Below are 17500 nucleotides of genomic sequence, written 5' to 3'. Positions count from 1 at the left end.
AATAATTGTTTTAAAGCTTTTCTTACAGTGTCTCTTTTTTACTACACAGGATTTGTTCCTTTCATGCATTCATTTTGCATTTGTTTCTCTAGTAAATGATTTATTGTAGAATCTTGCCTAAATTGATTTTATAAAGGTGTCCTCATTATTGAAGTAATGCGTTTCAAGTTCAATAAAATCATTAACAATATATAGAACAGGTGATACATTCTATAAGTAGATAACTTGTCTCTTTTTTGCAAGGTTTTATATTGAAAGTCTCACTTTGACACCGGCTTTTAATATTGATATTTTATTTCTATTACAGTTATTATTATTACTTGGACGATAATCAATCGATTAATTGTTGCTATTATCACAGGTGCTGTAAATATTGTCATAAATATTCATAATGGTGCAATTATTATTATCATGACTACACCATTACTCTTTGAAAAATTACTGATGGTATATAAACGGGATAAAACAGCAAGTTCCCTACTCTGAGGACCCCTAGTTTCCTCCAGGGTACTTCCATTCTTCATACATTTAGAAGGGCAGTACTTAGAGAATTGTAGCCTACTCCGATGGAGATCGGGCAAGTACTATGCATGAACTTCACTTGAAGTATACTCCAGATGTTGACAGTTTTACCTTTACGGGAAATACATATCGTGGGTTACACTTCCACATTGAAACCACAGAGAATAACCTGCATTCCATCGCAAAAAGATACATTTTGTTTTCATCAGCAATGGAAATGTTTCTAAAATCTACAAATCCAACATGAAACAGATCTACCCATGAATAATTAAGTGAGGAATTTTTCATATAAAATTCCCAATGCAAACACGAAAATGGGAAGCGGTTTTACTGTTAGCTAAGATTTGACTACTTGCCTATGAAAAGAGTAACGTAAATCTGGCCAGCGCTTGATTTTAAGTGGTTACTAATAATGGCAAGCATATTTAATCCCCCCACACAAGAAATAAAAATCCTCTGAGGTGTAATAACCATAACTTTGGATGTGGACTTGGTTGCATGTCTTCGCTACCCTAAAGCTAATGACGGTGGAAAGATAGATCAAAGATGATAAGCAATACTATTATATTCTAATCAAGGGGGAAACATTCACTTCACTGTTCATGTAATATCGCTTTTTATATAGACCTGGTCTTCCTAAATTTGTTATGATATTGAATACAAGTATAAAAACAAAACAAATTGAAACTTATCTGGAATTGAACTTATTTCAGAAATTAAATATTTATATTAGAAATTGATGATTGGTTGGAGAGGCGTTTTGGAAATGATTAAACATATTTATAAAGAACACCGGGAGGTCAAGGAGCACTAGACTTATAACTAAAGCTTTACTTTCTGTTTAAATTCACAGTCTTGTAAATATCAAGAAAGTGGCAAAAACGTGAACTCATATAAAAAAATAAATGAAATGAAAAACAGATCGTGTTAAATCAAGATTGGAACAATAGAAAATCTAAAAAAAAAAAAAAAAAAAAAAAAAAAAAAACCGATCAAAACTGAAATGCCTTTTAGGATGAATTTCAAATGGGTGTTTACCTTCACACGCCAATCAAATATAGGATTGAGAAAAGGGGAAATGAGTAATGTGTTGTTAAATAACTAAACAGGAGGGAATGAAATAAATACTATATATTGTTCTTCAGGAGGAGAGGAGAGAGAGAGGAGGGAGAGAGAGAGAGAGAGAGAGGAGAGAGAGAGAGAGAGGAGAGAGAGAGAGGTGTTGCATCATTGCTAACAGAGCCTGAATAACCTGGTCTGGTACGGTTACCGCTAATTTGTTGTCTGAATAACCGACCCCAAAATATTGAAATTTGCTTCCATTAATTAAGCTCTCTCTCTCTCTCTCTCTCCTCTCTCTCTCTCTCTCTCTCTCCTCTCCTCTCTCCTCTCTCTCTCTCTCTCTCTCTCTCTTTTGAATATTAATTTCACTCTGAATTTGTATTGTGATTTGTAATGTTTGGTGTATAATTCCAGCATGTCTTTTATACATCAACGGTTATCGCTGGCGTAACTCAATTGATTCCATGAAACAAAATATAGATATAAATCCCCAAGACTTTGAAAAGAAATCAGGTTGACTGTTAAGAGATCATTATTATTATTATTATTATTATTATTATTATTAGCCAAGCTACAACCCTAGTTGGAAAAGCAAGATGCTATAAGCCCAAGGGCTTCAACAGGAAAAAATAGCCCAGTGAGGAAAGGAAGTAAGGAAATAAATAAATAACGAGAACAAATTAACAATAAATCATTTTACAAACAGAAACAACGTCAAAACAGATATGGTCATATATAAAGTAAAAAAAAGATTTATGTCAGCCTATTCAACATGGAAACATTGGCTGCAACTTTGAACTTTCGAAGTTTCTGCTGATTCCACTACGCGATTAGGAAGATCATTCCACTACTTGGTCACTACTTCTAGAATACTGTGTAGTATTGAGCCTCATGCTGGAGAACGCCTGGCTATTAGAATTAACTGCATGCCTAGTATTACGAACAGGGTGTTATTGTCCAGGAAGATCGGAATGTAAAGGATGGTAGGAATTATGAAAAATCTTATGCAACATACACAATGAACTAATTGAACGACGGTGTCAAAGAATAATATCTACATCAGGAATAAGAAAATTTTAATACTTTGAGAAATAAGGATACCTTACCTCTTTCCAACAATGTAGAAGCTCTCAAATTATTGATATTTTTTATTCCAATTACCTTTGTAATAATTAAGAAAAAAAGAAATAATCATTCCATAATAATCAAGGACAAATCCACAAAGAAAAATTATAACGATTAAATGATACCGATGCTTAGAGGAAGGTGATATTTTTTTCATCAGTAATTTCTCAAGCTGGGATCACACTTGGCGATCAGAGGAGATGCAATATTTCAGCACATATTTTTCGAAACTCCGGACATCGAGGCATACATCGCAGTGGACAACTTTGGACATGTCAATTGGTCAGGCACTGTGCATTGGTGATCTTTGCGTACGCCATATAAATGGGATACGGATTGGGACTCCCGTATATAAAGTTTTCCACCACTCCACTAAAGCATTTTATATTGTAAAAACAAAAGTTTGTTTCCGGACAAACATATTTCATTGGTTAAAATGATCAGGCTTCGTATTTTATTTCGAGTATCGAAAATTATTTCTCTCTCTCTCTCTCTCTCTCTCTCTCTCTCTCTCTCTCTCTTTACATACTAGCGCTGAACGCATGCGCAATGATGCATGGTGATACATCTCCCAAATGGAGATATATCCCATATATAGTTTTGAGAGGCCATTACGTTAGCAATAATGGCGAAACAAAACACGGATAATGCAATGCAATTGCACGTGTTGTATCGTAGGTGTCTTCCCATCATCTCAGACTAGTCGAAAAAATAGAGCAGGTTTCATTCTGTCCGCCGGTGTTACAACGGGGTGTGGCAACATGGGATGTATCACAGAAATGACGACCCTTATCTCGGTCCGTGGATTTAGCGTGAAACAGCCGTGATGAATGAGGATACGTGGCGATGTGGTCAAAAATTTGCTAAAATAAACATCTCACCGCATCCCTATGACCGAATCGCCCAAGTGTGATCCCAGCATTAGTGTCTATAACTTCCTATAAATATGTTTAGTTCCTTGTTGAATATATATCTTTTTTAAATTTAGTATTTCAGAAGACATCGATCAGTATATAAAAAATGTGATTTATTTGACTAAACACTTCAATTAATAAATCCCAGACTGCCATACCTTTGCACAAACTGCTAGTACAGAAAGGCCACAGGCATATTCTTCCACTCTCATCTGTTTGTTATTCCTATGCCTGTTTAAACCCTCAAACTTTCTCAGTTCGTCAATCCATCGTCTTCTCTTACTTCCCCTGCTTATTTTGGAATATCTAGGGGACTCATTCTGCTATTCTTAAGGTCCACTTATTGTGTAATTCACATTATACATCCAGCTTATGTCCATCTCTTTTCCTTAAAAGTTGTTGGAATATTATCTACTTTAGGTTTGCTTTCATATTCATGTCACTCTTTTTCTGTCTCTTAGTGTAATTCCCATCATTATTCTTTCCAACTCACTCATGTTATAAGGCTCCAGGTGTCTGATACATAAGATAATACTGGCTTGGACCACCTTTCAGAGAAAGTGACAATCTACTTTTCATAATTTCATTCTATTTACCAAAACCTCTCCATCCAATCTTATCTTTTATTTTACTTTTGATCTCATGTATTGGGGAAATATAACGTATTTCCTAAGTACTTATATTCATTATTAGTCTCCAGAGGTTCATCCACAACCCTTTTTTGTTGTCTCTTCATTTTAATCATATTCATTTTCATTCCTACATTTTTTTAAAATCTTTTATCATCTTTTGCAATTCGTCCCGATACACTAAATACAACTGTGCCATATGCAAATTTCAAGTTGCTTCTAAATTTTCCACATCTATATTTTCTTAAATTTCTTTTATGCCTGCTGTAATAAAATGTAAGAAAGATGGGGTCTCCCTGTTGAACTCCTTTATCTATATGTAATTTTAGGATTGCTGTACTTAATGTATAGATATTTTAAAGCATTTTAACATAGGATCCATCTATTCCTTGTCTTTGGTGGGCTTTCCTTACTACTGAAGTTTTGACTGAATCAAGAGCTTTTTTATAGTCTATAAAGGCCATATATATTTGTTTCTCATAAACTGTTGATTTTTCCATTAGCTGCTCAATTACATGAATATGATCTCTTGTTGAATACTCACTTTTAAAGCCTGCCTGCTTTCTTGATTGACTAAAGTCTACCTACCTATCTGTTATTATTATTATTATTATTAATATTATTATTATTGTTATTGTTATTGCTATTGTTATTGCTAGTTATTGTTATTGTTATTATTGTCATTACTAGCCAAGCTACAACCCTACTATCGTTTCCAGAGGCCGCGTAATAGTGTTTTTCCCAAATATCTAACAAACCGGCTTATGAATTTCCATGAAACTACAGCAATGAATGTTTCAAACATTGACCTATTTTTTGGTGGTACAATGAATTGACAGGTGTGCTTAATTAACCCGTTTACTCTTAGAAAAAAGAGGAACTTCTTCCCTTCCTTCAGAGCGTTTCGAAGAAGTGTTACTTAATCACCTAACTGTGACGCAGAGGTTCCCCCAACACTCCTTCGGTGTTTACACCTATGGCTATTCTTGTACTCCCCCCCCCCTTCCTTCTTGCCTTCTTTCCTTCATTCCCATTGTTATTAGGCTACCGAGTAAATCCCTGTTAGGAAAGACTGTGTACTGCACATATAAAATGAGCTGGAAGAGCAATAAAATGTTTTATGGTGGTAGATAATGATTAGATGGTTAACACAAATTATCAAACATAATAGAAGAGGTTTAAAACAGGGGTGTGAAATCGCATTGAGAGATATTCTACTCGGACACCTACAAATTTTAGATTTGCGACTAAAAAATAAAATAAAAACATTAGTAGAAATAGAAAATATTTTTTTCCTTGAGAGTGATGATGAGTAGAATGTGTAAGTGTCCATTTCTTGTTGTTGTTTTTTTTATCCCTCATAAATCAATGGTTTCCAGCAATTGGTGATAACATTATTTTGGAAAAGCTAAGCTAATGAATATTTTGATACGAGTATATCAGCTTGGCATGTAGACAATGTCAATGGATTTCTCGAAGTAAGGTTGATTGGTTCATTAATTGAAGTCTGGTATAATTCCAGTGACAAAGTCGCAATGATATTTGTCACATACCTTTTAAGTAACAAATAGGTACTGGTACTTATAACGTAAATAAATATATAAAACTATAGGTTTAAATACAATAAATCTTATGTAAGTATAAACACACACACACACACACACACACATATATATGTGTATATATATATATATATATATATATATATATTGTAATATTATTGCTTTATTTTTCTAAATTATTTAAGTTTTTATAGATGTATAAGGTTTATTATACTGTAGACTTATTGTTTACTTTTGTTTTGATAGTTTATATTTTCACCAGTGGTTATCTTGGTGTTTATTATTGGCTAACGACTATTTTATATTTTCAAGTTGTGTTGGTTACGTGGCAGCTCTCCTTCATTATCCGAGGTATGGAGGGTTTCGCTTGGAGGAGTTGGCCTCAGTGTGTTTCTGAGCCTCCAACCTTGAAGGGCACGATAATTGCTGCTGGATTTATTATATTCATCGCCATTACAGATTTGCATTGTGAAGCTGTTTAGCTTTCCCAGGATATCCTCGCTCTGCATTAAGGATTGTTATCCTATATATATTAAACTGCCCTTGGTTCAGTAAAAGCCAAGGGGACCTCTCTGCCCCAAGGTAAAAATTTTGATTGTTATATTTGTGTGTCGGGCCCACGACCTGTATTCCTGGGCGTTCTGCATTATTGAACCAGTCACCACCATTGCTTTGGATCCGTGTTTTCTGCCGCCTGAATTAAGCCATCCAGCTGGAGAGTTTATTGTCCTCTGAGGAGACTCCTAGAAGTGAATGAGGAATTTGTTAGGGATATTTAATGTGTAATTGTTAGGATATTCTTACTTTTCGTTTGCCTCTTCCTTTCTGGACCCTCTTCCCTTTTTGTATGCTTGTGTTGATGACCTTTCTTTAATTGTGTAATTGTTTTCTTTTACAGGGAGTTTAAGAGTGAGTGTTTATCATTAATTACTCTATTGTTGAGGTTCAGGTGTTATTTCTGTCTGAAACTTGTGTATTAAAATTAAGTATATTTTTGTGGTATTTTCTTTGTCCCCTTGAATTGACTTTGCACTCTTATTGAAATTGTATACTATTCCACCTTTTGTGGACTTAGTATGGTACTTAAGTGAATACTGTTTGAAAAGTTTAGTGTTTTTGTGTGGTGTTCAAGCCATCCATCACAAAATGGCGACCGTGACAGGATCTTTTTGTTCCTAAGTATTCACCGGTGTATGTGCAAAGTAAATTCTTGGGGTTGTTTTTCAGGCAGCATATTTTCACCTCCTCGTGGTTTTTTTTTTCTTTTTGATTTATTATTGTGTGAATAATAGTGGTCATCATGGTTAATGTACTAGACCTCCTTAGCGGAGAGGGGTGGCAAGAAAGGCTTGCAGAGTTGAATAGGGAAGATTTGGAAATTGTAGCAGAACATTTTGAATTGGAATATGATGTGTCAATAAGAAAGGGTGTATTGCTATTGCAAATTTATGAATATGTTAAAACTGTAAAGTCTGGTGGGGAACAAGTGAAACCTGATAAAGCACTGTTGTCTGTAGAAATTTTGGATAGGCAAATTGCTCTGAGGCAGATGGAGTTTGATATAGAAAAGTTTAAGGCGGAGGAAAGAGAAAAGGAGAGGCAGCATGAGATTGCCATGAAAAACTCAGGTTCCTCTTCTTCCTCTCCCCCTTCCCCAAATAGGTCAGTAACGCCTGCTATTAATTTAGCGCAGGCTCTCAAATTTGTGCCTAAATTTGAGGAAGACAATATTGCAGAATTTTTTGTATCATTTGAGAGGATTGCAGCAAGGTTGGAGTGGCCCCAAGAGTATTGGACCACTCTTATACAAAGTAAATTGATTGGAAGAGCTCAGAGGGTGTATGTAACTCTGGAGGAGGATCTGTCATCAGATTATGAGTGTGTAAAGGCTATCGTCTTGAAGGCCTATGAGTTAGTCCCTGAAGCCTATAGGCAACGCTTCAGGAACTTAAAAAAAAGTAGGGAGCAAACTTTTATCGAATTTGCAAGATCGAAGGAACAATATGCTAGTGATTGGTTCAAGTCCAAGGAAGTGGTAAATTTTGAGAAATTGAAGGAGTTAATGTTGGTGGAGGAGTTCAAGAGGTGTGTTCCGGACAAACTGAAGGTTCACCTCGAAGAGTTAAAACTAGAGACCATTCAGGAGGTAGCCATCGCTAGTGATGAGTATTATTTGTCTCATAAGAGTGAGTTAGGGGGAGTAACAAAAATTGTGAAGTCTGGATGGGGTAAAGTAGGTAGGAATAATAATTCTAACAATAATAATAATAATAATAATGCAGGGATGTTTACTAGAAATAATTATAGAGGTAATGATCAGGGCAATGCCAATACTAATATTAATTTTTCTCCTAACAGGAATAATAGACCTAAGATATATAATCCCGATAAGTTGAAAACATTGACGTGCTTCTTTTGCAATAAGAAGGGGCACGTAAAGAGCATGTGTTATGCATTTAGAAACTCACAAAATGCTAATGTTAGGCCAGTCATGGGTGTGGAAGAGAGAGAGAGAGAACCTACCCCAACAACATCCGCTGATCAATGACTACCTGGTTGTTTTGACAGATATTTGTCCTTCGGTAGTGTCTCTTTCGCCAATTCGTCCGAGAAAAGACGTGTGCGTATTTTGCGTGATACCGGTGCAGCTCAATCTTTGATATTAAGGGAGGCATTACCTTGCAATTTTGTACCAAAAAGTGGGGAATTTGTGTTATTGGCTGGTTTTCCCGATACGGTAAAATCGTATGCTATGGAAAATTTTAATTTAATCTGCCCTTCCTTTGCAGGGAATTTGAAATTGGCCATCGTTGATAAATTTCCGGTTAAAAATGTTGATGTTGTGATAGGGAATGATGTTGCTCTGAAGAATAATACTTGTCCCATACTGATAAACCCTGATAGTAAAGTAGCAGCAGTTACTCGTTCTAGTGCTAGAATTGTTGACGCTGCAGAGTCAACAATTGATCTAGATTTAAGTAGTTTAGAACGTAGTGATAGCGTAGTTGTAGATCTTGGGATTTTGAAGGACAAACTGAATTGGACTATTGAAGAGCTAATCAAAGCTCAGAAAAAGGATTTTCGGGATCTCCCTATTGAGTCAGGTGATGTGACTGATATAACCGGTCCCAAATTTAAAATAATTAATAATATTTTATATAGGTTGACTAGGCCTATGGAGGCTGATAACTTTGATTATGAAATTTTGAAACAGATAATGGTTCCATTTGTTTACAGGAATGAGTTGATATCATTGGCGCATGAAAGTGGTTTGGCCGGACATTTTGGCATTCATAAGACTTCTGGCAAGTTGTTAATGAATTATTATTGGCCGAAGTTGAAGGCGGACGTAAAAAAGTTTGTCAATAGCTGTGATGTTTGTCAGGTCGGTAAACCTAATCAGCTTATTCCAAAAGCGCCTCTATGTCCTATTCCAGTGGTTTCCGAACCTTTCACGGAGGTCATTATTGATATTGTTGGACCATTACCAAGGACTCGTAGTGGAAATGAATATATTTTGACTATCATGGATAGGATGTCTAGATATCCCGAGGCAATACCACTACGTACGATAAAAAGTGTTAAAATTGTAGATGTACTAATTGACTTTTTTACCAGGTTTGGGATGCCTAAAATTATTCAATCGGATTGTGGTTCTAATTTTGTTAGCAGGTATTTCAGAGATAAAATGGCAGAGTTAAATATAAAACATGTGACCTCTTCTCCATATCATCCAGAAAGTCAGGGAGCTCTGGAGAGATTTCATCAAACCCTGAAATCGATGGTAAAGAAATATTGTTTGATTAATGGTTCTGAATGGGATAAGGAATTACCTTATTTGTTGTTCGCTTTTCGTTCTGTCCCAAGTCAGTCTTTAGGTTTTTCGCCTTTCAGCCTTGTGTTTGGCCATTGTGTTCGAGGTCCTCTTGATGTTGTTCGAGAGTCCTGGGAGGGAGACGTCCCTGAGATCAATTTATTAGATTATGTGTCTAATCTAGGTGATAAGTTAACAAAGGCTTGGAAATTTGCAGGTGAAAATTTATTGTGTAGCCAAAAAGGAATGAAGTACTTTTTTGACAGAAGGTCTAAAGCACGTGACTTTGCGGTAGGCGACAAAGTTTTGGTTTTGTTACCCATTCCTGGAAATCCATTGAAAGCATCTTTTTCAGGTCCTTGGAAAATTCTGAAAAAAATTAGTGAAGTTAATTATTTAGTAGAGACTCCCGAGAGAAGGAAACCTTTTCAGCTTTGTCACATAAATATGTTGAAGGCTTATGTAGAACGGGAGAAAGTCACTCCCGTGGCAACCGTAGGGAATGCTGTAGTTTCCGAGAACGATAAACTTTTTTCTTTTTCAGAGGGTGAAAGTATTGATGATAATTGTTTTAATGGAAGTGAATGGCGTTCAGATAATAAGAATTCTTTGAAACATTTTTCTGGTATGGTTTCTCATTTAAGTAATGAAGAACAAAAGTCTTTAAGGAAATTGGTATTTAATTATAATGAATTATTTTCGGATGTACCGGGAAGGACTAATGTCCTTGAACATGACGTGGACGTAGGTAGTGCCACTCCTGTGAAACGAGCGCCTTACAGGTTGAATCCCTTTAAAAATGAGGTTGTGGCGAAGGAAGTTGATTATATGCTAAAACATGACCTAATTGAACCTAGTCAAAGTCCTTGGTCATCCCCTGTTGTATTGGTAAAGAAACCCGACGGTAATTTCAGGTTATGTTTTGATTACCGTAAATTGAATGAAGTGTCTAAGTCTGATTGTTACCCATTACCACGAATTGAGGATTGTATTGATCGTATGGGTAAGGCCAAGTACATTAGTAAATTCGATTTGCTGAAAGGTTATTGGCAGGTTCCTCTTTCGAAGCGGGCAAGGGCCCTGTCCGCTTTCGTAACACCCCAGGGACTATTTCAATGTAAAGTGATGCCGTTTGGTATGAAGAACGCGGCTGCCACCTTTCAGAGGTTAATGAATACTTTAGTCTATGGTTTAGAGGGGTGTGTTGTGTATATTGATGATATTGTTATTTATAGCGATGATTGGGAAACCCATTTAAACCGTATTAGGGCACTATTTGAGGTGTTGAAAAAGGCAAATTTGGTAATTAATTTAAAGAAAAGCGATTTCGCAAAGGCGAAGGTGGTATATTTGGGTCATGAGGTTGGTAATGGTAAAGTTGCTCCTAAGCAAGCAAATATCGAATGTATTGAAAAAATGTTAATCCCCAAGTGCAGGAGGGATGTCAGAAGATTCCTTGGGTTGGGTGGGTACTACCGAAGGTTTGTTAGAAATTTTTCTGACATCGCTGATCCTTTGACTAATCTCTTAAGAAAGAAGGTAGCTTTTGTCTGGACTGATAAAACACAAAGGGCTTTTGATAATTTAAAAAGAGTATTAATTAATTTCCCTGTCTTAAGAGCTCCTGATTTTGACCTTCCTTTTTCTCTTGCCACGGATGCAAGTGACGTTGGTGTAGGAGCGGTGTTGTTGCAGAATGACGAGCAGGGAGTTTCTCATCCTGTCGCATTCTTTTCAAAAAAATTGTCCTCCGCCCAACGTAGGTATTCCACTGTGGAGAAAGAGACTCTTGCTTTAGTATTTGCTATTAACCACTTTCAGGTTTATCTCTCCTCCTCAGATACACCTATTAAGGTCTTGACAGACCATAATCCCCTGACCTTCATCAGCAGATACAAAAATAAAAATCAACGATTGATGAGGTGGAGTCTCATGCTGCAAGAATGGAATTTAGAATTTTCCCACATCCCAGGAAAAGATAATATTGTTGCCGATTTTCTCTCTCGCAGCGTTGAATATTAGTTGATTGACAGAGGGCTATGCAGTTATTAAAGGTAGTGTCTGTATCGTTCTAATTATGGTGTGTGTGCTGTTGAAGTGGGCACGTAGTGAGTAGAAGTAAATGTATATTTAAGATTTATTAATCATGGTTTGTTTACAGAAGACTATAATGTTCTGGGTATATTATATGGGATCTTTAAGGTTAAAAGGTGAGGGTGATCACTGGTACTTTCTAATGATTGATTAATTAGATGGGTCATGGGCTCACGGGTCTGTAGCACAACAGCCGTTTTTTAGGCGCTACAGGCTGGTGTATGAGTGGTACCCTAGACTGAGTTAAGGTTAATCTACTAAGGTTTAGAGATTTCAGGTACGATAAGGTTGATAATAAGCTAAGAGATAGGCACTAATCTGGTATTCTGTATTTTCAGGCTAATAATTACGCTTCATCGATTTTGTTTGTTTGTTTGTGCAGGGGAGTCTTGTGGTGGTCTTCTCTGTGTCGTTCGGTGTGTGTGTATGTATTGGACACTATGGTGATAAGTGTGGTATATAACACTGAAATAGAGAGTGGTTTTTTGTGATCAACATTTATTGATAGTGAGTGATGTGTATCCCTGAAAAGGAACAGTGTATTGAGTGTGGAAAAGGTTATAGCTTTTGGACTATATATACAGAATCCGGTTGTTAGTGCAATGACTCTTGATTAAGTTTATTAATGATATGAGTGATGTGAAATTTTTAGGTTTGGTACCTATTTATCGAATGGTGATGTTTTGGTTTTCTGGTTTTGGAAAGTTTACTTGTGATTAATTTAGGTTTAAGATTTTTTTTTTAGTATTGGTTATATATTGCTATCCTTGTGAGCTGCAAACCTTGGTACTTGCCCCCCTCTTTCCTTTTGTTTGCCATGTTTTTGCAGTTTGTTTAATAATCATTTTTGAGTGTTGGTTTAATATTTCAAATTTTTGAGTGTTGGTTTAATATTTCATTATGTGATAACCTGTATGTTGTAATTCAAATCACTTTAAAAAAAAAACAAAAAAAAAAAAAAAAAATTTTTTTTTGGTTGGGTGAGGAGGTGAAATATTATTGCTTTATTTTTCTAAATTATTTAAGTTTTTATAGATGTATAAGGTTTATTATACTGTAGACTTATTGTTTACTTTTGTTTTGATAGTTTATCTTTTCACCGGTGGTTATCTTGGTGTTTATTATTGGCTAACGACTATTTTATATTTTCAAGTTGTGTTGGTTACGTGGCAGCTCTCCTTCATTATCCGAGGTATGGAGGGTTTCGCTTGGAGGAGTTGGCCTCAGTGTGTTTCTGAGCCTCCAACCTTGAAGGGCACGATAATTGCTGCTGGATTTATTATATTCATCGCCATTACAGATTTGCATTGTGAAGCTGTTTAGCTTTCCCAGGATATCCTCGCTCTGCATTAAGGATTGTTATCCTATATATATTAAACTGCCCTTGGTTCAGTAAAAGCCAAGGGGACCTCTCTGCCCCAAGGTAAAAATTTTGATTGTTATATTTGTGTGTCGGGCCCACGACCTGTATTCCTGGGCGTTCTGCATTATTGAACCAGTCACCACCATTGCTTTGGATCCGTGTTTTCTGCCGCCTGAATTAAGCCATCCAGCTGGAGAGTTTATTGTCCTCTGAGGAGACTCCTAGAAGTGAATGAGGAATTTGTTAGGGATATTTAATGTGTAATTGTTAGGATATTCTTACTTTTTGTTTGCCTCTTCCTTTCTGGACCCTCTTCCCTTTTTGTATGCTTGTGTTGATGACCTTTCTTTAATTGTGTAATTGTTTTCTTTTACAGGGAGTTTAAGAGTGAGTGTTTATCATTAATTACTCTATTGTTGAGGTTCAGGTGTTATTTCTGTCTGAAACTTGTGTATTAAAATTAAGTATATTTTTGTGGTATTTTCTTTGTCCCCTTGAATTGACTTTGCACTCTTATTGAAATTGTATACTATTCCACCTTTTGTGGACTTAGTATGGTACTTAAGTGAATACTGTTTGAAAAGTTTAGTGTTTTTGTGTGGTGGTTAAGCCATCCATCACAATATATATATATATATATATATACACAGTATATATATATATATATATATATGTATGTATATATATATGTATATAGTATATATATATATATATATATAATAAACATATATATATATATATATGTATGTATATATATATATATATATATATGTATATATATATATATATATATGTATATATATATATATATATATATGTATATATATGAATTCAAATTTTTTCAAATGCCCGATGTTAATGCCCTCATATGAAACATCTTTTAGAAGCCTACCTTCTAAGGAATTCAAGCTACTCTCTCTGGTGAAATTTATAAGATAAATCATATCAAACAATGCTCTCTGTCATTTTCTTCCTGGCAATTGGTGTATCGAGTAACATGTGTTGTATGGAAGAATGAGTCCTACGGTTTAACCTAAAAAAACTATATTTCTATTGCTTTACCAACACTCGCTTGAAGTGCGAGGTGTAAGATTAGCATGGCTTCTTTCGTCTCCTGCCATAAGTCTCATTCTTGATCTTCAATGTAAGTGAGTGGGTAAAATAAAAAACGTTGGTCTTGTGTTTAGGTAAAGTTTAAAGTCATGAATCACATTACCAAGTATGCTGAGCTTTTACTGACAAAGAATTTCGTATTGCTTACGGTAGGTCATATGACAATTATCTACAAAGTTAAACAGGCGTTTAACAATTCGGGGGATAGGAGGTACAAGGGAAGAAACGTTATAACAACGTCACTGAGGGACGTCATCACTTTTGCAAATGTGTTGGTGGCTAACACTGGCTTTAACTTCATTTTCCTAAGTAAAAAAGTTAATGAAACGTAATTGGCAATGCACAGTATTTCCCAAAATTAGGCCATTGTATGAAGCGCTCCCTGCTTTGATATCATGGAAATCCATCAGTTATTTTATGAGTTATTTAAAAAAAAAAAAAAAAAAAAAAACACTATTACATGGCCTCTGGAAACGATAGTAGTTGGAAAAACGAGACGCTATAAGCCCAAGAGCTTCAACAAGGAAAAATAGCCCAGTAGGGAAAGGAAACATGGAAATAAATAAACGATATAAGAAGTAATGAAAAATTAAAATAACCTTTCAAAAGTTATTAACATTAAAACAGATAATTCATATAACAACAACAACAATAATAATAATAATAATAATAATAATAATAATAATAATAATAATAATAATAATAATAATAATAATAATAATAATAATAATTTTTATTTCAGCAAAAGCCATATACAGTTACAATAGGCGTACAGTGATATTGCACTTATGACATCAGTAAAAAGGATGAGATATGCAATAATATCAGTGATACAGTACAAACAGCAATTGGCAGGTTGACCACAAAGTTCTAAGGTCTGGGTAATTAAAACACAATAACAGTAACACTTAATAACGATGATAACATGCATATCAGCAAACAAAGAGAGAGAGAGAGAGAGAGAGAGAGAGAGAGAGAGAGAGAGAGAGAAAGGCGATGAGAATGATAAGTATGTTGGAACAAAAACTGCTTGGATAATGATAGTACTCGGTGTGGCGGGATGTTGCAAAACAACCCCCACACCCTTGAATCACTTTACCAGACAATTTTCCCATAACACAAATTTTCCCCTTACTTTATCAACTGGACTCTTGGAAGGAAGGAAAATTGAAACAAAACATAACCTTACTAACTATATTCCTTGAAACTAAATTATCACTTAATTCTAGAATCATAACAACCAAACTTGAGATATTAATATAGACAACACACAAAAAAGCTTAACATACAAAATATATAAAAATGCCACATTCATATAATCCCGGATGCACCACAACCAAATAGGTTTATAATTGTTTATTTATTAATGCGGAAACTGTCTCTGAACAAAAAAACGATCAGTCCTTGGCACAGCCACCAGTCTGTGGCAAACGGAACTATATTCAGTTCCAGTCAACTGAACTAAACAGTCAATTAGTGGTCATAACCATCATCATCATCATCATCATCAATAACAGCAATCGTAATCTTAAATAACAGGACAGTTCATGAACGGTTGTGCAGTCAGATGAGCAGTCGAAACAATATCAGGTACAGGCCAGGTCATCAACAAAAAATCCACTTCCTAAATTCAGTCTCTCCAAAGGAGGAATCACGTCCTGGCAGAATAAAAAAGAAAAACACTTACGAACACTCCTAGCTAACTAAACTATCGCACTATAATCAAAGATAAATAATAAACTGTTCCTATCATCCCCAATCACGACAAGCAAATATAAACAAAACTGTACTTACTGTTGAAATACACAGAACACTTCCAACGCTGGTAAGAAAAATAATAGTAAATCCTGCAATCACACACATCCGCCTCTATCAACAGTCAAATAAAAAAGCCATTCACCCAAGACATTCACCAGTATCGTAACCTAACTAAAACATAAACAAAAAATCTCATTTAAACCAACAGTCTTTCTCACAACAAACAATCGATACACTAACTACCTCTCTCTCTCTCTCTCTCTCTCTCTCTCTCTCTCTCTCTCTCTCTCTTTCTCTCTCTCTCTCTCTCTCTCTCTCAGGATTTGGCAAAAACAACAAAAAATGAAAATAAAACAAAAAATTAATGCTCCACATCGGGAAAAAAATCTAGTTACAGGTGGTGTGAAGGAAATACAAGACTTCCAGACAGCAAAGATATAATATAATAAAACACGTTATCATAACATTACCGGGTATTATACCTAGGTTATTTAGTGATGAAGATTTTGCATAGCCACACTAACAAAGATTACTAAATACAATTCATTGCACTGGCGCTTCCCTACTCCAGGTTTCACACATTTTGGATTTTATTCTAGCTGCACTTTTAAAATTAGGGTATTTTCACTAGATCGTAGGCAGGAGGTGAGAGTTATTATAGAGTGTCGAATGGTGGTTTTTAGGTTATCCAGTCAATTTTCAACAAAAATCGCTGAAGCTGAATGGTGCCTCGGGGGTACTGGTGAGGCGTCTTAGGATATCATTGTGAATGACTGTGATACGTGTCATCGATTCACGCGTATAGTTTGCCCATAGCAAGAGGCCGTACATGTTAAAGCAGTAGGTTTGAAACAGGAGGTTTTTATATCTTAGAGGCTGAAGGAAAATCTTCTCGTTACCATGTTCCCTAGACAACACAATTTACGTTGCCTTTTTTTAATGTCAGATGTGTCCTTTAAATCTTTCGTAATGATATGACCTAGGTAAGGAAAATCATTTACAAGTGCTAATTGATGGTTTTGAAGGAAAATATGTGGGTCTTCTATGAATAGGAACGCTCTAGGAAGGGCTGACATAAGCTGTGTCTTGATTTCGTTATAGATCATGTCATGTTCATTAGCATATGCGTTGCAGGTGTCGATAAGACATTGTATGCCTTGGACAGAGGGAGAGATGAGGACCATATTGTCAGCATAGCAAAAGTTTTTTATGGTAAAACCATTAACCGTACAACCATTTGGAAGTGAATTCAGTCTGATATTCATATCATCTGTGTAAACATTAAATGAATATGGTGAAAGAATGCCACCTTGCCTGAGACCGTTAGATGAACCGAATGGCTGGGATAGAACATTGCCCCATTTGACACAGAACTGCTGTGTTGAAAACCAACAGTATAATATGCCGAAGTGATATGGAGGAGTTCCCCTTTTGTGTAGTTTCAAAAAGAGTTTCAGACAGTTTACTATGTCAAATGCCTTCCGCACGTCTACAAAACATAAGTAGACGGGTGAGACTGAGGACATATAGAAATTCAATATCTC

This window comes from Palaemon carinicauda, chromosome 17 (genome assembly GCF_036898095.1).
Source record: "Palaemon carinicauda isolate YSFRI2023 chromosome 17, ASM3689809v2, whole genome shotgun sequence".
In the NCBI taxonomy this organism is placed as follows: Eukaryota; Metazoa; Arthropoda; class Malacostraca; order Decapoda; family Palaemonidae; genus Palaemon; species Palaemon carinicauda.
The sequence above is the reverse complement of the archived record's forward strand: the minus strand, read 5'-3'. Positions refer to the sequence as shown.